Raw genomic sequence first — 21915 nt, forward strand, 5'->3', positions numbered from 1 at the left:
GGTTCTAAGCAGGTCTGGCGGCATCTGTGAAGAGGGAAACCAAGTTAACATTTTGAGTCTGGTAAGATTCTTTTTCAGATAAAATCCAGTGAACTTGCCAGTTTATTGACCAATAATATTCATGAGTTGAAAACAGGGATCATTTCTAAAGAAAGAGATAAGGGCTAGTGAAAGAAAATCCTTGTGGCACATCCTTTGGTTCATTGTGAGGAAAGAGCTGTGAATAGTGTAATTTTGAAATGGCTTTCTTTAGGTGCACTTTCTCCATCTCATATACGGATATGAGTTTAGTAATTGGCAATAAAACCAATTGGGAGATGGAGAGCAATTTGTTTACACAGTGAGTTGTTATCTTGTGAAATATTCCCAAGTTGCCTGGATGGGTGCAGCTCCAAGAACACTTAAGAAGCTTGACACCATCCAGGACAAAGCAATCCATTTGATTGGGGTCACATCCACAAGCATTCACTCTCTTGCAGCAGCAGCAGTGTACACTATCCATAAGATGCATTGCAGAAATTCATCAAGGATCCTCAGACAACACCTTCCAAACCCACAACCAATTCCATCTAGAAGGACTGGGGCAGCAGATACATGGGAAGACCACCTTTAAGTTCCTGTCCAAGCCACTCACCATCCTGATTTGGAAATATATCACCATTCCTTCACTGTCACTTGGTCAGAATCCTGGAATTGTCCCTCTCAGCCATTGTGTGTCAACCCATTGTAGGTGGACTACAGTGGTTCAAGAAGGCAGCTCACCACCACCTTCTCAAGGGCAACTAGGGACGGGCAATAAATGCTGGTCAGCCAGCAATGCCCACATCTCACAAAATGAATTTAAAAAGTGGCCTGAAAAAGTAATAGAAACAGTGTTAATTGCAACTTCCAACAGGGTAGTTCACAAGTAATTGAAGGTGGATAGTCTACAAGGCCATTGTGCTACATTTACCCCTGACTAATGCACCTAACCCACATATCCCTGAACTCTATAGTCAATTAAGCATGGCTAATTCACCCAACCTTCATGTCTTTGGACTGTGGGAGGAAATTGGAGCACTCAGAGGAAACCCACGCAGACACAGGGAGAATGTGCAAACTCCACATAGACAGTCACCCAAGGCTGGAATCAAACCTGGATGCCTAGTGCTATGAACCACCGAACCATGGTATTGACAATCTCTGTCTCATGTACTCCTTCAGAATTGACACTCTGAAAAAGAGGCACTGCCTCAGAACTGACCCTTTAAACAATGAGTTACTCCCTCAGTATGGATCCTCTGGCAATAAGACACTGTCTCAGAACTGACCCTTAAACAATGAGGCATTTCCTCAATGGTTACCCTGTGAAAATAATGCACTCCTACAGTTCTGTTCCTCTGACATTGCAACACTGCCTGGTGTCAACACTGAGGGGATGCTGCATTTTCAGAGACTCAGTACTGAGGGACTGCTACACTGCCACAGTATTGACCATCTGACAATGAGACAATCACCCTGAGTTGACCCAATGATAATATAGTCCTCGCTCAGCACTGACCCTGTAATCAAGTAGCGCTCCCTGAATTCTGACAGCTGTGTAATGGTGCACTGCCTCAGTATTCACCCTCTGACAAGAATGCACTCCCACAATTCTGACCCTCAGATAATGAGGCACTCCCTCAGTATTGACCTTACAGTTGTTCAGCACCCTTTCAATTCTGACCATCTGAGAATAAGACATTGACCCTCTGATACAGCTGCAATACCTCAGTGCCATCCTTATAATTGTTTAGCACTGTCTCAATTCTGACCGTCTTAGAGTGAGGCACTGCCTCAGTATTGACCATCTCTGACTCATGCACTCCCTCAGAACTGACACTCTGACAAAAGGGCATTGCCCCAGAACTGACCCGGTGGCAATCAGACACTGACTCCAATCCGACCCTGTGACAACAAGGCACTGCCTCAGAACTGACCCTTAAACAATGAAGCATTTCCTCAGTAGTTACCCTGTGAAAATTATGTACTCCTACAATTCTGTTCCTGTGACAGTGGCACACTAGTGTCAGCACTGAGGGGATGCTGCATGTCAGAGACTCAGTACTGAGGTGTGCTTCACTGTCGGAGAGTCAGTACTGAAGGAGTGCTGTACTTTTGGAGAGTCAGTACTGAGGGAGAGCTGCACTCTCAGAGGATTGATATTAAGGGAGTGCTACACTGTCAGAGAGTCAGTACTGAGGGAGAGCTGCACTCTCAGAGGATTGATATTAAGGGAGTGCTACACTGTCAGAGAGTCAGTACTGAGGGAGAGCTGCACTCTCAGAGGATTGATATTAAGGGAGTGCTACACTGTCAGAGAGTCAGTACTGAGGGAGAGCTGCACTCTCAGAGGATTGATATTAAGGGAGTGCTACACTGTCAGAGCATCAATGATGAGAAGTGTCACCAAATCAGTACTGAAGGAGTGCTGCATTTTCACAATGTCATCACTGAGGGAGCTCCGCACTGTTGAAGTGCCAATATTAAGGGATGGCTGCACTGTCAGTGGGTCAACATCAAGGGTGCTCACCCTCTGCCCACCTTCTGACAATGAGGCATTCCTTCAGTACTGAGCCTAGAAACATGTGGCACTCCCTCAATTTTGACCCAACTCAAATGACGCGCTTTGATCCTCTGACAATGAAGCCCTCCCTCAGTACTGACTCTCTGACAGAGCTGCAATACCTTAGCAGTGACCTCTCATCATGAAGCCCAATCTCAATTGTGACCTTATTACCAGAAGGCATTGCTTCAGTATTCATCATCTGACAATAAAGCATCCCCTCCCCCAATGCTGTCATGTTGAGAATGAGGCCCTCCTTTAGTACTGACCCTTTAACAAAGAGGCAGGCCCTCAGTACTGACCCTCTGATCAACCTGTAATTCCCCAGTACTGACCATCAAATCCTGAGGCATACCCATAATTCTAACTCCTTTACATTAATGCATTCCCTTAGAACTGACCCTCTGTGCTGCAATACCTCAGTCCTCAACCCTTTAATCATATAACACTCCCTTCATTCTGACCCCATTACACTGATGTGTCACCTCAGAATAGACCCTCTGAAAATGTGGCATCTTCTCAGAACTGAATCTCTGACAATAAGGCACCTTCCCAGTATTGACTCTCTGACTCCTTCAGTGACAGTGCAGAACAACCTCAGTATTAGCCCCCAGACAGAGTTATACTACTTCAGGACCGACACTTTAAATGTTTGACACCCTATCCTCAATTCTGACTCCCTTACATTGAGGCAGTGTCTCATTATTGACTCTCAGACAAAGAGGCACTGATTCAGAACTGACCTTCTGACAATGAGGAACTCCCTCAGGATTGATCCTGTAGTAGAGCTGAGGAAATCTCTCAGTACTGACCCGATAATCATGAGGCACATCCTCAGAACTGACCCTCTAACAATGAGGCCCTCCCTCAGTACTGACATGCTGACAATGAGGCCCTCCCTCAAACACGATCCTCTGACAGGACTGCAATTCCTCAGAACTGATTCTCTAACAATTCTGATGCCTCACAAAGACGCACTTCCTCAAACTGATCCTCTGACAATGAGGCATTCCCTCAGTTCTGATCCTCTGACAGCACTGAAATTTCTCAGTAGTGACCATCTAATTGTGTAGCACTCCCTCAGTTCTGATTTGCTGAAAATGAACAACTTACTCATGACTAACTCTCTGGAAATGAGATACTCCTTTAGTACCGACCCTCTGACAGTTCTAATACCAGAGTGCAGACTCTCTAATCAAGTAGCACTCCCACATTTCTGATCCCATTATAATGAGACACTGCCTCAGAACAGTCACCCCGTCTTGATCCTCAGGTTATGAGGTTCTTCTTCAAGACTGACAATGCTACCCTATCTCAGGACTGATGCTCTAAACATGTGTCACACCCTTAATTCTGATTACCTTAAAATGGGGCACTGCCTTAGTATCGGCTCTCTGACAAAGTGGCACTACCTCACTACTGACCTTTTAGAATGGAGATAAGGAGAAACTTCTTAAGCCAGAGAGTGGTGAATCTGAGGATTTCATTGCCACCACTAAATGAAAACAAATGAGCAGGGCATAAATATGTGCAAGTGTTTCTGGGAACAACTAAATGGGAGAATTGATGGTAAATGGGAGTAGAACAGCGGAGCCTGAACTAGAGTCATAGAGTCATAGGATACACAGCACGGAAACAGGCCCTTCGTAAATGTCAAACTTTAAAGATTCTGGCATCAGACCACGAAATGGGAGAATTGTTGTAGGCAAATACTAAATGGAAGAATTGGGCTAGGACACTCCATCAATTTCAGACAATCCCGCAGCATTGACTCTCTGACAAGTCATTCCTGCAGGACTGAACCTCAGCCAATAAGACCCTTCTTCACTTCTGAATGTCTGACAAGTAAGCACTCCCTCAGTACTAACCCTCTGACAGGGCTTGAATACTCCAGTACTGACCCTCATTCTTTACTGACAGAACTGCACCAGCTCTTTTCTTGCTCTCCTTCTGCAATGTCAAATATACTTGCAGATTCAGTTCCTAGCTTTATTCACCTTGCAAACATTTCTCTGCAATGGCCATCATAACGTATTCAATTATTTTTGATTTGTGCTGTCAATTCAAATAAAGAGTCTTTAATTCAATCTCTTTACCATTTTTTCATACTCTGACCTCATTTGCTGATCCATTGTGAGGCGTATGTAATCCCCCTCTCTTGTCACACTCTGGTTATTGTTATCCATTTCTCTATCCTACACTGTTCCTTTCTCTCTTCTCTTTAACATTACAAATCTTTCCTCAAGTCAACATTCCCTGCATTATTTCGTTTAAACCTCTCTTTCTTGTCTTATGAGGAGAAAGTTCTTCTCTCGGAATCAGAAAGTCATACAGCAAGGAAACTGACCTTTCAGTCCAACTCGTCCATGCTGACCATATTTCCCGATCTAAGCTAATCCCACTTTCCTGATTTTGGCCCATTTCCCTCTTAACCTTTCCTATTTATATACCTATCCAAATATTTTTAAGCATTGTCATTGTACCCATGTCTACCACTTCCTCTGGCAATTCATTCTATATATGAACCACTCACCTGTGTGAAAACGTTACCCCTCAAGTCCCTTTTAAATTTTTCTTCTCTCACCTTAAAAATCTGCCCCTTAGTTTTGGACTCCCCCACCCTAGGTAGAAAGATCTTTGCTATTCTACTTATCGAAGACTCTCATATTTTATAAACCTCCATAAGGTCACCCCTCAACCTCCAATGCTCCCATGAAAAAAGTCCTAGCCTATCCAGCCTATTTTTATTCTCAAAGGTTTGAACACCCTGTCTACCTGTGATGCAAGTTTCAAAGAATCTGTCAATCTGGATCTATATGTTCAACAACACTACCCATGGCCCTACCATTAACTGTGTAAGTCGTTGTTCACTTCATTAAAATGCAATACTTTGCATTTATCCAAATTAAACTCCATCTGATGCTCCTCAGTCTATTGATCAAGATCCCTGTGTAAGCATAGATAACCTTCTTCAGTGTCAACTAAACCACCAATGTTGGTGTCATCAGCAAACTTATTAACCATATCTCCTACATTCTTATCCAAAATGTTTATATAAATGACAAACAACAGTGGGTCCATCATCAATCCTTGTGGAACATACCTCCAATGCAAAAAAAAAATCCTCCACCATCCTCTAAAAGTTAAAAATCACATAACATCAGGTCATAGTCTAGATTAGAGTGGTACTGCAAAAGCATAGCAGGTCAGGCAGCATCCGAGGAGCAGGAAAGTCGACTTCTCGGGCAAAAGCCCTTCATCAGGATAAAGGGCTTTTGCCCAAAACGTCGGTTTTCCTGCTCCTTGGATGCTGCTTGACCGGCTGTGCTCTTCCAGCACCACTCTAATCTAGACTCTGGTTTTCAGCACCTGCAGTCCTTGTTTTTACTTAACACCAGGTCATAGTCCAACAGGTTTATTGGGAAGTACAAGCTTTCAGAGCGCTGCTCCTTCGTCAGGTAGTTAGTGGGACAGGATCATAGGACACAGAATTTATACCAAAAGATCAAAGTGTCATAGAGCTAATGTGATGTATTGAACAAACCTAGATTGCTGTTAAGTCTTTAATCATTTAGAATGGGTTGCAGGTTTTGATTCATTAATATGCAAATCCCACAACTTCTTTCCAGTCACATTCTCGAGATAACTTAAGGTTTTATATAAAAATGCGACATCTCAGTTCAGACAATGTATTAAAAGTGTGAGGTTATAGTCTGTATCCCAATCTTGAGTCAAACTGGTTCTATTTCCAAAGTGGGAGTTAACACAATGTCACATGGACGGACTGCCTACAGACTGTGTGCTTTTTGAACAAAATAGAATGTATCTGCAAACACAAACCTGCCAGCTCAAAGTGGACAGGATCTCCAAAGAGATCACACAAATCGACACAGTCATCAAGTTTCTGCAGAAATGCAAGAAAGCAGGAAAAATCTCAAAAGGACTTTGGATCACAACCCCACTCAAGTCGACCTACAAAACAGACTTTGCTGTCACATCTCTCGCAAGCACCTCAATCACCCATCGACACCTCCTACTGTCAAGCCAATTTTGTATCCAATTCACAAGTTCTCCCTGATTCCCATATGATCTAGCTTTACTAATTAGTCTACTATGTCAAAAGGTTTACTAAAGTCCATGTAGATCACGTCCATCGCACTGCCCTCACCTTTTTTGGTTATGTCCTCAAAAAGCTCAATCAAGTTTGTGAGGTACAATTTCTCTTGTGCAAAGCCATGCTGACTATTTCTAATCAGTCACTGCCTTTCCAAATACACATGAATCCTACTTCTCAGAATCCCCTCCAACAACTTATGTCAGACTCACCAGCTAGCTCCTAAGCTTCTCCTTACAGCCTTTCTAAAGAAAAACATAGCATTAACCACCCTCCAGTCCTCTGGCGCCTCACTCTTGGTTATAAATGATACAATCTGTCTGCTAAGGGACCCACAATTTCTTCCCTAACTTCTAACAATGGCCTGGGATACGCTTGATCAGATCCTGGAAATTTATCTGCATTTACATTTTTAAAGATCTCCAGCACCTCCTTTTCTGTAATGTGGACTGTTTTCAGACTTCAGTATTTATTTCCCCGAGTTCCCGAGACCCCATGTCTTTCTCCACAGTAAAAACTGACATGAAATTTTCATTTAGTAATATCTCCCATTACCTGTGGTCCCACACACAGAAGGTAGTGTATCAATGCAATTCTCTACCACAGAGGGCTGTTGAAGCTCAGTTATATTCAAGGCTGAGATCGTCAGATTTTTAAGCAGTAAGGTAGTTGTTGTGGTTCTGTTCGCCAAGCTGGGAATTTGCAACACAAATTCCCAGCTTGGCGAACAGAACCACAACAACAAGCACCTGAGCTACAAATCTTCTCCCAAACTTTGAACACCTACGGGCGAGAGACGCTAAGACAAGCCAGGAAATGGGAATCCTGTGCCAACTGCCTAAGCGCCACACATGAACAACTCCAGTTCCTGCATGAATGCCGAATGCAACACAAATTCCCAGCTCAGCGAACAGAACCACAACAACGAGCACCCGAGCTACAAATCTTCTCCCAAACTTTGAACAGTAAGGTAGTCAAAGGTTATAGGGAAAGGTGTTAAAAATGGAGTTGAGGATTTCCAAATCAGTCATGATCTTACTGAATGGTGAAGCGGAAGCAATGCGCTGAATCATATTATGGTCTTATGATTCACCAGGATACCAGTCTCATACAGCTCAGATCAACGCCATCCCAATGTTCCAGCTCCTTTATTCCCCAGCCTTTACTCTATAATGTGAATCTTTCTTTCTCAGTTGGCATGTTTTACTTCAGTAAGACAGAGTTTTATCTTTGTATTTATTATATAACTTCAGGATTTATTATAGAGCTTCATGAAATTATTTATCAGTCATAATGTAGCTTCATGAAATTTGAATCAAGTATGCATGGCAAGTGAACATCTCTTATGTAGCATTAGTTGAAATATTCAATATTTATGTTTAAAGTTGAATAACTCGCACATTACAACCAAAAATTAAAGGCTAACAGTAGCACTATTACATTAGCACACACTTCAGGGGCAGTCAAATTAACCTTTTCCTTACATGACAAATAATGTAATCAGAAGTTCATGATTTAGATTAGATTCCCTACAGTGTGGAAATTGGCCCTTCAGCCCAACTAGTCCACACCGACCCTCTAAAGAGTAACCCACTCAGAGCCTATTTTCTTCTGAATAATTGACCTAACACAATGGGGCAATTTAGCATGATCAATTCACCTGACTTGCACATCTTTAGACAGTGGGAGGAAACTTAAGTACCCAGACACAGGGAGAATGTGCAAACTCCACACAGACAGTCACTCAAGGCTGGAATTGAACCTGGGACCTGAGAGCTGTGAGGCAGCAGTACTAACCACTGAGCCACTGCATTGTCTTTGTCCTTAACAATGTTGATCAAATCCCACATTAAAGCCCTATTATTGATCCAATATACAGATCATGAATAACTTAATTTTGGAACAGGTCTTGCAATCACAAACATAATTTACAGGCTTTCTGAAAGTCTATTACCAGCACATATACTTCATACAAACAATTATCCTCAGAAATGTATTCATTGTTTATTTTGGGTATCAGCACTTCAGCCTGTAGATGCCATCTGATAACAGAGAAAGAAAGGAGTTTCTTTTGCAGATATACAGAAGTCTTGGGACTGAGCAGCTTTTACAAAGAACTGTTGGAAAGACTTTGAGCCTTATCATTGTTAAATGAAGGGAGGTTGTGTCTTCACTGAATAGGACTTGAGTCTTCTTTGTGATGCGAGGGGAGTGAAATTTGTCACAGGACCAAATTACTACAGATGCTGGATATTATCCTGAAAATAATAAATGTTGGAGATCGCAGCAGGTCAGACAGCATCCAGGGAGAGAGAGCAAGCTAACGTTTCTTCATCAGAGCTAAAGTAAAGTGTGGAGGGGACAGCATTATACCAGAATTTGGGGGGTGGGGATGGGATGCTGGGGATAGTGGGTATCGACTGCCAGTGAAGAAAATATAGTTCAGATTAAGTGATTGGAATGTGAGAATGACAGAACAATGGTGGGTCTCCTGCCAGACTTGAAAGGACAGTAAGTGGGATGGGGAAGGGGAAGACATGATAGCAAACAAAAGGGAAGGGAAGAAATATTCACAATTTAAAGGTGTTGAACTCAGTATTAAGCCCAGAGGTCATAAAATGTTTAGTCTGAAGATAATGTGCAGGTGCTGGTGTTAGACTGGGGAAGACAAAGTTAGAAATCACACAACACCAGGTTATAGTCCAACAGGTTTATTTGGAAGCACTAGCTTTCAGACGCAGCTCCTTTGTCAGGTACGTAGTCTGGCAGTATCATAGGACACAAAATTTATCATAAATATTAAATTTACTGTAAATTCTGTGCCCTATGACCCTGTCCCACTAGCTACCTGACAAAGGAGCAGCGCTCCGACAGCTTGTGCTTCCACATAAACCTATCGGACTATTATGGGATTTTTAACTTACTCTGAAGATGAGATGTTGTTCCTCCAGTTTGCGCTGTGATTTACTGAAACACTGCAGCGTGCCGAGGACAGATAAGTGGCCATGGAGTAGGAAACTGTGGTAAAATAACTGGCTGTGGGAAGTTCGGGGTCTGGCTTGTGCACAGACTGCAGGTGTTCCGCAAAGCAGTCACCCAGTCTGCATTTGGTTCCTCCAATGGAGAGTAAGCCACATTGGATGCAGCGAATACAACACACAAGATGGAGGAGATACAGGCGAAATGCTGCTTCATCTGGAAAGACTGTTTGGGCCCTTGGTTGGTGAGCAGGGAGGGGATGAAGGGGCAGGTGTTGCACTTTCTGCGGTTACATGGAAAGGTGCCATGGGAAGGTGGGGGGAGCAGTATAGGTGGTTTTGAAGTGGACGTAGGTGAAATTTTCCAGTATTTACTTGCTGGAATAGAGGGAAGCTGTCTGGAAGAATCTTCCCAAGTTAACATAGTTCCAGCCAAATTTCTCTGTCTTTCTGTGTGGCCTGACCTCAGAATCATTATCGACTCCAGGGCGAGAACTGAATTCCATCCCAATTTCTGAGTATACTATAATGACAGATCCATTTAACACCTCATGAAACAACCACTCAAGGATTTCTCAGTCAGTAAAGAAGCAAGAAAAGCTTGCATTTATTGTTTGGTAAGTCATTTATCTCTGATACGGCCTGTGAAAATCAGGGGCTACAGGGTGCCTTGCTCCAAATGATATCAAAGAGTGCGGGTTAAGGAGAACGTTTTAATGCGTAGGAGGAGGATGAAATCCAAGAACATCTGTTAGAAATCTGGGCTACAATTCAATCAGCTGATTGTTACCTCACAAATCAGCGAGTGCTGTTTAAAGGGGCGGTGTACAATTTAATGGCTGGCTCTTTAGCAAATGCCTTCTTGTAACAAGGACTGGCTGATGGGAACAAAGAGAGCCACTGCTCCTGTTTGAACGCAGACACTCTCTCTCATACACACACACACACACACACACACACACACACACTCCCATGATTCTTTTCTGTCAAAATGGAAAAAAGGACCTCAGCCTAAAACATAGATTTGAAACAGAACCTCACACCTAAAGTGCATTGTTTAACATGAGATGTCGCCTCATAATAAAACCTTTAATTATCGAGGGACAAAGACTTAAAAAGAATCTGGAATTTACATTTCAATGAGCAGTCTAACTCTGAACAAATTAAAGGATTCAACAGGGCAACCAGTTTTAAAGTTGTTAACTGCTGCTTATAAATACTGGATCTTATACCTCTCCATCATACCATGCCCGAGGAAGGACCTGAGCTCCAGAAATTTGTGATTTCAAATAAACCCGTTGGGCTATACCTTGATGTTGCTTGATACTTGACCTTGTCCTCCCCAATCCATCTCCAGCATCTCCACATCATGGAAATAAATACTGCGCTGCTGTTGATATCAGGTTTTACTCAAAAGATATCTCGCCTCCTACTGTTCACTTGTTGTTGGGCACTTGAAGAGGCCTTTTGAAACACATCAGGTACTTCCTGATACATTTTCTCAAGACTTCACCAATACTAGGATCAGAATCATGGAATCACATGATCCCTACAGTGTGGAAAGAGACCAGTCAGCTCACCAAGTGCATAACGAGCCTCCAAAGAGCATCTCACCCAGACTCAACCCTCCTCCCTACCATCATAAGCCCTCATCACCCGTAGCTAATCCACATAGCCTACACATCCCTGGAAACTACAGGCAATTTGGAATGACCAACGCACCTAACCTACAATGCAAATCAGTATTCCTTCTGGAAATTGTCCCATGATATCACCTAAAGAAACAGAGTTCCATGAATCTCTCCCATATGGACCACCTTGTAGGAATTGCCAGTAGACAGGAGGACCTAGTTATTGATCGCCGCCATGATTATTAGAAGGAATATGGGGAGAAGGTGAGGTCAGGGAAAGCAGCTACTGTATGGGGATGGGGCAGCAAGTTGAGGAGAGTAAGGAAGTTTTCTTTCCCTGTGTCAGGAGAAAGAGCATCTGTCCTTTGCTGCTCCATTTCAATTAGAACCTGAGAGTTAGCACATTGCCTTTTACTCAGCTGGATGTGCTATCATGGAGCTATCTGCTGTATACTGATTCCATATTGTGCTTTGGTGTCACTTCACCAGATCACCATCTCATACTCCTGTTCATCCTGTATTGCTCTAGCCATGCTCTCCCACTCTCTTCACTCAGCTAAGCTTGGTTGCCTAGCTTGATGTTAGGGTGAGGAACATCCTTAGCTATGAGACTATGACACAATTCTGTTGCTGTTGGTGGGCCATAGCTAGGCTCCCTCTAATTTTTATTTCTTCTGCACAGACCTTTGTAACTGTAAGTTGGCACACCAACTGGCACCTGCAGACCCTTGGAGAAGCTAGGCAGCTTAAAGGAGACATTGGACCACAGTACCTCATGTTTGCCCATTTTTAAGCTGCTTGATCTGTTTCTTTGAGTGTGGTAGTGGTGCCATACGACATGTTACGGCATGTTCTCAATGTGAAGGTGGGGCTGCAAATCTATAGAGATTGAGCAGGAATGGGTAGATTGGTAAAGGTCATGTGGGTTGTTATTTCTTGTGACTGCCCTCACCACCTGCCATGTACTTGTCTGGCAGGCATGTCCTCTAAGACTCAGTCAATTATGTTGAGGGGCATTAAAGGCCCCCCCACTCATAGCCTGTTCTGCATCCTTGCCACCCTTAGCTCTTCTTTTGAGTGATTGATAGAGGATTCTGGGTAATCCAAGATGGAGGACAGGAAAGATTTCTGGCTGTAATAGCTGCTCCTTTTTTGAGGTATGTTAGGTGCTGGAGGTGATTTCCTCGAATTGCAGGAGCAGCAATTACCATTTCATATGCTGTTGCATTGTTTTGGAAGTTTGGAAAAAAAATGTCAAAACACCACAGTTTTAAAAGAGAGAACAGTAAAAGGAAGCACATGGTGAGGTAATTGCAGGAGAGAGAGAGAGAGAGAGAGAGAGAACCTGCACAGTTCCTGCCTTTGATGTTTGAATCGTGTATTGCTGCATCTGGGAAAATGATCAAACAGTGAAATTCACAACTAATCTTGGAGGAACTGTTGGGCGAAGTTTACAGCACAGAATCAGATCAGTTAATCATTGTTTTCAACAGTTAAGAGGCATTTGGATGGGTATATGAATAGGAAGGGTTTGGAGGGATATGGGCTGGGTGCTGGCAGGTGGGACTAGATTGGGTTGGGGTATCTGGTCAGCATGAACGTGTTAGACCGAAGGGTCTGTTTCCATGCTGTACATCTCTATGACTCTATGTCTCTATGTTCAAATGAAAGAGTGCTGCTTCATTAGTTCAAGAGGGTTGGGGGGATATGAGAAGTGGTAATTAGCAGGAGGTGGCCTGAACAATGTTTAACCTAATGCCACACAATGTCACACGTACCTTCTCAAGGGTGACTAGGGATGGCAATAAATGCTGGCCCAACCAGTGACACCCACATCTCACAAATGCATTTTGAAAAAAAAACTGTGGAGTTTCAAAGGAAATCCTCCTTATCTGTGTGGCACTGTGACACCACCTCTGATGGCTCTACCTTATCTGAGAAACAAGAGATGGCCAGAGTGGTGCCGTTACATCAATAATACGGCACTGGAACAGGCCCTTCGGCCCACAAAACTGTGCCAACCATTCTAAAGTAATCCTATCTGCCTGTACACAGTCTTTATTCCTCTATCCCCTGCCTGTTCATTTTCCATCCTCATGCCTTTTCAATTTTGCTAATGTATTTGCTTCAGGGGCAGCATGGTGGCACAGTGGTTAGCATTGCTGCCTCACAGCACCAGGGATGTGGGTTCAACTCCTGCCTTGGGTGACTGTCTGTGTGGAGTTTGCACATTCTCCCTGTGCCTGCGTGGGTTTCCTCTGGGTGCTCTGGTTTCCTCCCCCAGATATTTTCCAGGCCTTTCTGAACACAAGGTTAGTTCCAGTCACTAGAGGATTACAAATGTGACACCATTGTTTAGGAAAGGGGAAAAGGATAACCAAGGAAACAACAGATGTTGACATCAATAGAGGGAAAACTGATGGAGACCACAATATGGGATAAAGTAGATACACGTTGAGAGAAAAATGTTAATACTACAGTCAATATGGCTTCGTCAAGGGAAGATCATGTCTGCTCAATTTAATTGAGTCAAAAGCAGAAATTTCTGGGAAATCTCATCCAGTCAGGCAGCATCTGTGGAGAGAAAGCAGAGTTAACATTTCGGGCCCAGTGACCCTTCTTCAGAACAGAAAATTTAATTGCATTCTTTGACGAGGTGACGGGGCAGTGGGTGAGGGAAACGCTGTGGATGTTGGATATTTAAGCTTTCAGAAAGCATTTGATATGGGGCCACATGGCAGGTTGGTGAGCAAATTAAAAATGTTTGGGGTTGATGGGCACTTGGCAGCATGGATTAGAAATTGGCTAAAAGATAGGAAACAGTGGTTGGTACAGATGGGCATTTCTCAGATTGGAGTTGAGTTACAAGTGGTATTCCTCAGGGATCAGTGTTGGGACTCTTGATTTTCTGATTGATGTAGGTGGTGTTGAGGTAAAATCACAAAATTTGCAGATGATATGGAGTTGGGGAGAACAGTAAATTGTGAAGATATTGCTGATTGATTTCAGAGGGACATTGAAAAGTTGGCCAAATGCGCAGACACCTGGCAGATGAATTTCAATGTAGAGAAATGTGAGGAAATGCATTTTAGTAGGAGAAACACAGACAGGAACAGAGGGACCTCAGGGTTCACTTGCATACATCTCGAAAGCTGACAAGAAAATTTGAAACCATTGTTAAGAGGCTTAGAATTATAGAGTCATACAGATGTGCAGTGTGGAAACAGACCCCTCAGTCCAACCGTCCCATGCCGACCAGATATCCCAACCTAATCTAGTCCCATTTGCCAGAACTTGGCCCATAACACTCTAAAGCCTTCCCATTCATATAATCTTCCAAATGCCTCTTAAGTGTTGCCTCCACCACTTCCTTTAGCAGCTCATTCCACACGCACGATCCTCTCTGTGAAAGTAGTTGCCCCTTAGATATCTTTTATATCTTTCCACTCTCATCCTGAACCTATGCCCTCTAGTTTGTCTATTTATCCTATCCATGTCCCTCATGATTTTATAAACCTCTGTAAGATCACCCCTCAGCGTCTGTCTCTCCAGGGAAAAATCCTCAGCCTGTTCAGCCTCTCCCTATAGCTGAAATCCTCCAACCCTGGCAACATCCTTGTAAATTTTTTATGAACATTTTCAGGTTTTACAACATCCTTCCGATAGGAAGGAGACCAGAATTGCACGCAATACCCCAACAGTGGCCTAACCAATGTCCTGTACAGCCGCAACATGACTTCCCAACTCTTATAGTCAATGCACTGACTAATAAAGGAAAGCTAGTCCAGAACTAGAGGGCATAAGTTTAGTGTGAGAGAGGAAAGATATAAAAGAGATCTAAGGGGCAACTTTTTCACGCAGACAGTTGTACATGTATGGAATGAGCTGCCAGAGGATGTGATGGAGGCTGGAATAATTGCGACATTTAAGAGGCATTTGGATAGGTATCTGAATAGGAAGGGTTTGGAGGGATATGGCCGTGTGCTGGCAGGTGGGACTAGATTGGGTTAGGATGTCTGGTCGGCATGGACAGGTTGGGCCGAAGGGTCTGTTTCCATGCTGCACATCTCTATGACTCTATATCAAAAACCTTCTTCGCTATCCTACCTACCTGCGACTCTACTTTCCAAGAAGTTATGAATCTGCACTCCAAGATCTAATTACTCAGAAAAGTAACCGCAGACCTTATATTTATAAGTCCAGCTCTGATTTGCTTTCCCAAAACGCAACTCCTCACATTTATCTAAATTAAACTACATCTGCCACTTCTCAGCCCATTGGCCCATCTGGTCAAGATCTCATTGTAATCTGTGGTAACCTTCTTCGTTCTCCACTACACCTCCAATTTTAGTGCCATCTGCAAACCTGCTACTATACCTCTTATATCTCTTATCATTTATATAAATGATGAAAAGTACTGGACCCAGCACTAATCCTTGTGGTCACAGGCCTCCAGTCTGAAGAGAAACTCTCCACCACAGCCTCCAACTTCTACCTTTGAACCTGTTCTATAGCCAAATTGCTAAATATCCCTGTATTCAATGAGATCTAACCTTGCTAACCAGTTTCCCATGGGAAACCTTATCGAACATCTTATTGAAGTCCACATACATAACATCCACTGCTCTGCCCTCTTCAATTCTCTTTGTTCCTTCTTCAAAAAAAACTCAATCATGTTCATGAGACATGATTTCCCAAGCACAAAGCCATGTTGACTATCCCTAATCAGTCCTTGCCTTTCCAAATACATGTAAATCCTGACCCTCAGGATTCCCTCCAACAACTTGCCCACCAGTGATGCCAAGGTCTTCTTAAACAGTGGCACAACATTTGCCAACCTCCAGTCTTCCTGCACCTCACCTGTGTCTATCGATTATAGAAATGTCTCAGTCAGGGCCCAGCAATCACTTCCCTAGCTTCCCACAGAGTTCTAGGGTACACCTGATCAGGGTCTGGGAATTTATTCACATTTATGCATTTCAAGACATCCAGTACCACTTCCTCTGTAATATGGATATTTTTCAAGACACCACCATCTATTTCCCCATACTCTGTATCTTTCATGTCTTTTTCCACAGTAGTTACTGATGGAAAATATTTGTTTTGTAACTCTCCCATCTCCTGCGGCTCCACACAAAGGCTGCCTTGCTAATCTTTGAGGGCCCAATTGTCTCCCTCTTACACTTTTGTTCTTAATGTATTTATAACATTCCTTTGTATTCTCCTTAACCCTATTTTTCAAAGCTATCTCATGTCCCCTTTTTGCCCTCCCAATTTCATCTTAAGTATACTCCTACTGTCTTTATACTCTTCTAAGGATTTGCTCAAACTATCCTGTCTATGCCTGACACATGCTTCCTTCTTTTTCATAACCAAAACATCAATTTCCCAGTCATCCAGCATTCCCTATACCTAACAGCCTTTTTTTCCATCCTAACAGGAATATACTGTCTCTGGACTCTTGTTATCTCATTTTTGAAGGCTTCCCATTGTCCAGCCATCCCTTTACCTGTAAACAACTGCTCCCAATCAGCTTCTGAAAGTTCTTGCCTAATACCATCAAAATTGGCCTTCCACCAATTTAGAATTTCAATTTTTAGATCTGGTCTATCCTTTTCCATCACAATTATCAAATTGATAGAATTATGGTCGCTGATCCCAAAGTGGTCCCCCACTGACACCTCAGTCACCTGCCCCTTCTTATTTCCCAAAAGTAGGTCAAGATTTGCACCTTCTCTGGTAGGTACATTTGCATATTGAATCAGAAAATTTTCTTGTACACACTTAATAAATTCCTCTCCATCTAAACCCTTAACACCATGGCAGTCCCAGTCTATGTTTGGAAAGTTAAAATCCCCTACTATAACCACCCTATTATTCTTACAGAAAACTGAGATCTCCTTACAAATTTGTTTCTCAATTTCCCTCTGACTATTAGAGGGTCTATAATGCAATCTCAAAAAAGTGATCATCCCTTTCTTATTTCTCAATTCCACTGAAATAACCTCCCTGGATGTATTTCCATGAATATCCTCCCTCAGCACAGCTGTAATGCTATCCCTTATCAAAAATGCCACTCCCCCTCCTGTCTTGCCTCCCTTTCTATCCTTCCTGTAGCACTTGTATCCTGGAACATTAAGCTGCCAGTCCTGCCCATCCCTGAGCCATGTTTCTGTAATTGCTATGATATCACAGCCCCATGTTCCTAAACATGTCCTGAATTCATCTGCCTTCCCTGTTAGGCCCCTTGCATTGAAATAAATGAAGTTTCATTTATCAGTCCTACCTTGTTCTCTGCTTTATCCCTGTCTGCCCTGAGTGTTTGACTTGCTTCTGTTCTCAACTGCACCAATTTCAGATTGATCTCTTTCCTCATTGTCTCCCTGGGTCCCATCCCCTACCGCTTCCATCCCCACCCCCCCCCCACCCCACCCCCACCTTACTAGTTTAAATCCTCCCAAGAAGCTCTATCAAATCTCCCTGCCAGTATATCAGTACCCATCCAATTCGAGTGCAATCCATCCTTGTACAGGTCACCTCTGTCCCAGAAGAGATTCCAATGATCCAAAATGTGAATCCTTTCCCCATACACCAGCTCCTCAGCCATGTATTCATCTGCTCTATCCTCCTATTCCTAACCTCACTAACTTGTAGGACTGGGAGTAGTCCAGATATTACTACCTTCAAAGACCTCCTTTTTAAATTCCTACATAACTTTCTATGTTCTCCCTTCAGAATCTCATCTTTTTCCATTCCTATGTCATTGGTTCCAACATGTGCAATGACCTCCTGCTGGTCCCTCTCCCCTTTGAGAACATTCTGCCCTCTCTCTGAGACCTCCTTGATCCTGATACCAGGCAGGCAACGCACTATTCTGATTTTTCACTGTCGGCCACAGAAACATCTGTCTGTGCCTCTGAGTGGAGAGTTCCCTAACACAATCGACTGCTTGAAACACAATATACTCCTTATTACCTTAGAGACTGTCTCAATACCAGAAACCTGGCTGTTTATGCTACATTCCCCTGAGAATACATCACCCCCTACCTTTTCCAAGACAGCATACTTGTTTGAAATGGGGATAGCCACAGAAGATTCCTGCACGAACTACCTACATCTCTTCCTTTTCCTGGTGTTAACCCATCTCCCTGACTGTATCTGTGGCTTTTCTTCTTTCCTATAACTGCAATCCATTACCCCGCTAGCTCTTGTAAATTCAATGTTGCCTCTAATTGTCGCTCCAACAGCTCCATGCGATTTGATAGGATTCACAACCAAAGACTCTTCCTGCAGATATAATCCTCAATCATATATAAGCTCTCCCTAAACTCCCACATCTGACAGGAAGAGCATATCACTCTACTAGAGGCCATCTTTGCTCCTTCATAATCTACAGACCCAGAAAATAGCACCATCTTATTGCTCTTTAAGAAAATGCTCTCCAGGCTAACTCAGTTCTTACGGTTTATATTTTAAAAGTTTAATCAAAAGACAGATTTCAATAAATCTTATCAAAAATCTTCCCATTTGCCCAGTACTCTGCATTCCTGTTGCTCTTTCCAAAGTGAATCACCTCACACTTTTCTGCTTTAAACTCCATTTACTACCTCTCAGTCCATTGTTAACAGTGTGATACTGGAAAAGCACAGTAGGTCAGGCAGCATCCAAGGAGCAGGAAATCGACATTCCAGGTACAAGCCTATCACAGGAGAAGCAACGTTTTGGGCATAAGCCTTTCTGAAGCCAATGGGATTGGGGGCGGGCAGGGAGGCTGGGTGGAAGTGAACGGGGTTGGAGATGGGCATGTGTTGGAGGCAGGCGGAGAATGGGGTGGGAGCAGACAGGGTTGAGGGCATGTGGGGATGGGAGCAGACGTGTTGGGGCATGCGTAGGGGGATGGGAGTGGAAGCAGTTGGGGGTGTGCAGGTTTGGGGGTTGGGTGGGAGCGGATGGTGGGGCGCAGGGCCCCCGTACATAATGTGCCTAATCTCCTGAAGGGGGAGCAGATTTTACAGAAAACTCCGAGCCCCAGAGGAAATCAATGAACCAAATAATCAATTATTCAAACGAAATAGTTTCCGCCGAACACATTTGGATAATCGAGGTTCCTCTGTATTAGGGAGACAGAATGGACATTTGATGAGGACATGTCAACTGAGGTGGTGTAGGCTGAGGTTAAAACCAGGAAAGGAGAGCTCATCCTGTTGGGAGTTTTCTATAGGCCACCGAAAAGTTCCAGAGATGTAGAGGAAGGATTGTAAAGATTATTCTGGTTAGGAGCAAAAATAACAGGGTAGTTGTTATGGGAGACTTTAACTTTCCAAATATTGACTAGAAACGCTATAGTTCAAGTACTTTAGATGGGTCAGTTTCTGTCCAATATGTGCAGGAGGATTTCCTGGCACAGTATGTAGACAGGCCAACATGGGGAGAGGCCACATTGAATTTGATACTGGGTAATGAACCAGGCCAGGTGTTAGATTTGGGGGTGGTTGAGCAGTTTAGTGATAGTGACCACAATTCAGTTATGTTTACTTTAGCGATGGAAAGGGATAGATATCTTCCACAGAGTTATAGCTGGGGGAAAGGCAATTATGATACAATTAGGCAAGATTTAGGATGCATAAGATGGGGAAGGACTCTGCAGGGGATGGGCACAATTGAAATGTAGAGCTTGTTCAATGAACAGCTACTGCGTGTCCTTGATAAGTATGTACCTTCAGGCAGGGAGGAAGTGGCCGAGCAAGGGAACCATGGTTTACTAAAGAAGTTGAATCTCTTGTCAAGAGGAAGAAGGAGGCTTATGTAAAGATGAGACATGAAAGCTCAGTTAGGGCGCTTGAGAGTTACAAGTTAGCCAGGAAGAACCTAAAGAGAGAGCTAGTAAGAGCCAGGAGGGGACATGAGAAGACTTTGGGAGGTAGGATCAAGGAAAACCCTAAAGCTTTCTAAAGAATGATTAGAGTAAGATTAGTGCCAGTCAAGGATAATAGTGGGAAATTGTGTGTGGAGTCCGAAGAGATAGGAGAAGTAACAAATGAATATCTTTCATCATTATTCACACAGTAAAAGACAATGTTGTCAAGGAGAATACTGAGATACCGGCTATTAGGTTGAGGTTCATAAGGGGGCGATGTTAGCAATTCTGGAAAATGTGACAATAGATAAATCCCCTGGGCTGGATGGGATTTATCCTACAATTCTTTGAGAAGCCAGGAAGAAATTGCAGAACCTTTGGCTTTGATCTTTATCATTGTCTACAGGAACAGTGCCAGAAAACCGGAAGATAGCAAATGTTGTTCCCTTGTTCAAGAAAGGGAGTAATGACAACCCTGGTAATTGTAGACCTGGCAGCCTTATTCAGTTGCGGATAAAGTATTGGAAAGGATTATAAAAGATAGAATTTATAATCGTCTAGAAAGGAATAATTTGATTGGGATAGTCAACGCCGTTTTGTGAAGGGAGGTCGTGCCTCACAAACTTTATTGAGTTCTTTGAGAAGGTGACAAAATAGATAGATGAATGTAAAGTGATTGTTGTGGATATATGGTGTATATGGATTACAGTAAGGCATTTGATAAGGTTCCCCATGGTAGGCTACTGCACAAAATACGAAGGCATAGGATTGAGGGTGATTTAATGGTTTGGATTAAAATTTGGCTAGCTGAAAGAAGACAGAAGGTGGTGGTTGATGGGAAATATTCATCCTGGAGTTCAGTTACTAGTGGGGTACTGCAAGGATCTGTTTTGGGGCCACTGCTATTTGTCATTTTTATTAATGACCTGGATGAGGGTGTAGAAGGATGGGTTAGCAAATTTGCCAATGACACTAATTTTGGTGGAGTTGTGGATAGTGCTGAAGGATGTTGCAGGTTACAGAGGGACATAGATAAGCTGCAGAGCTGGGCTGAGAGGTGGCCAATGGAGTTTAATGTGGAAAAGTGTGAAGTGATTCATTTTGGAAGGAGTAACAGGAATACAGAATACTGGGCCAATGATAAGATTCTTGGTAGTGTGGATGAGCAGGGAGATTTTGGTGTTCACGTGCATAGATCCCTGAACATTGCCACCCAGGTTGATAGGGTTGTTAAGAAGGCATATGGTGTGTTAGCTTTTATTAGTAGAGTAATTGAGTTTTGAAGCAATGAGGTCATGCTGCAGCTGTACAAAACTCTGGTGTGGGCTGCACTTGGAGTATTGCGTGCAGTTCTGGTTGCTACATTATAAGAAGGATGTGAAAGATGTGGAAGCTTTGGAAAGGGTGAAGAGGAGATTTACTAGGATGTTGCCTGGAATGGAGGGAAGGTCTTATGAGGAAAGGCTGAGGGACTTGAGGCTGTTTTCATTCAAGAAAAGAAGGTTGAGAGGTGACTTAATAGAGACATATAAGATAATCAGAGGGTTAGATAGGGTGAACGGGAGAGCCTTTTTCCTCGGATGGTGATGGCCAACATGAGGGGACATTGCTTTAAATTGAGGGATGGTAGATATAGGAGGTTGGTTGTTCACTCAGAGAGTAGTAAAGGCTTGGAATGCCCTACCTGCAACCATAGTGGGCTTGCCAATTTTAAGGGCATTTAAATGGTCATTGGATAAACATATGGATGA

Source organism: Hemiscyllium ocellatum, chromosome 1, assembly GCF_020745735.1.
Source record: "Hemiscyllium ocellatum isolate sHemOce1 chromosome 1, sHemOce1.pat.X.cur, whole genome shotgun sequence".
Taxonomy (NCBI): domain Eukaryota; kingdom Metazoa; phylum Chordata; class Chondrichthyes; order Orectolobiformes; family Hemiscylliidae; genus Hemiscyllium; species Hemiscyllium ocellatum.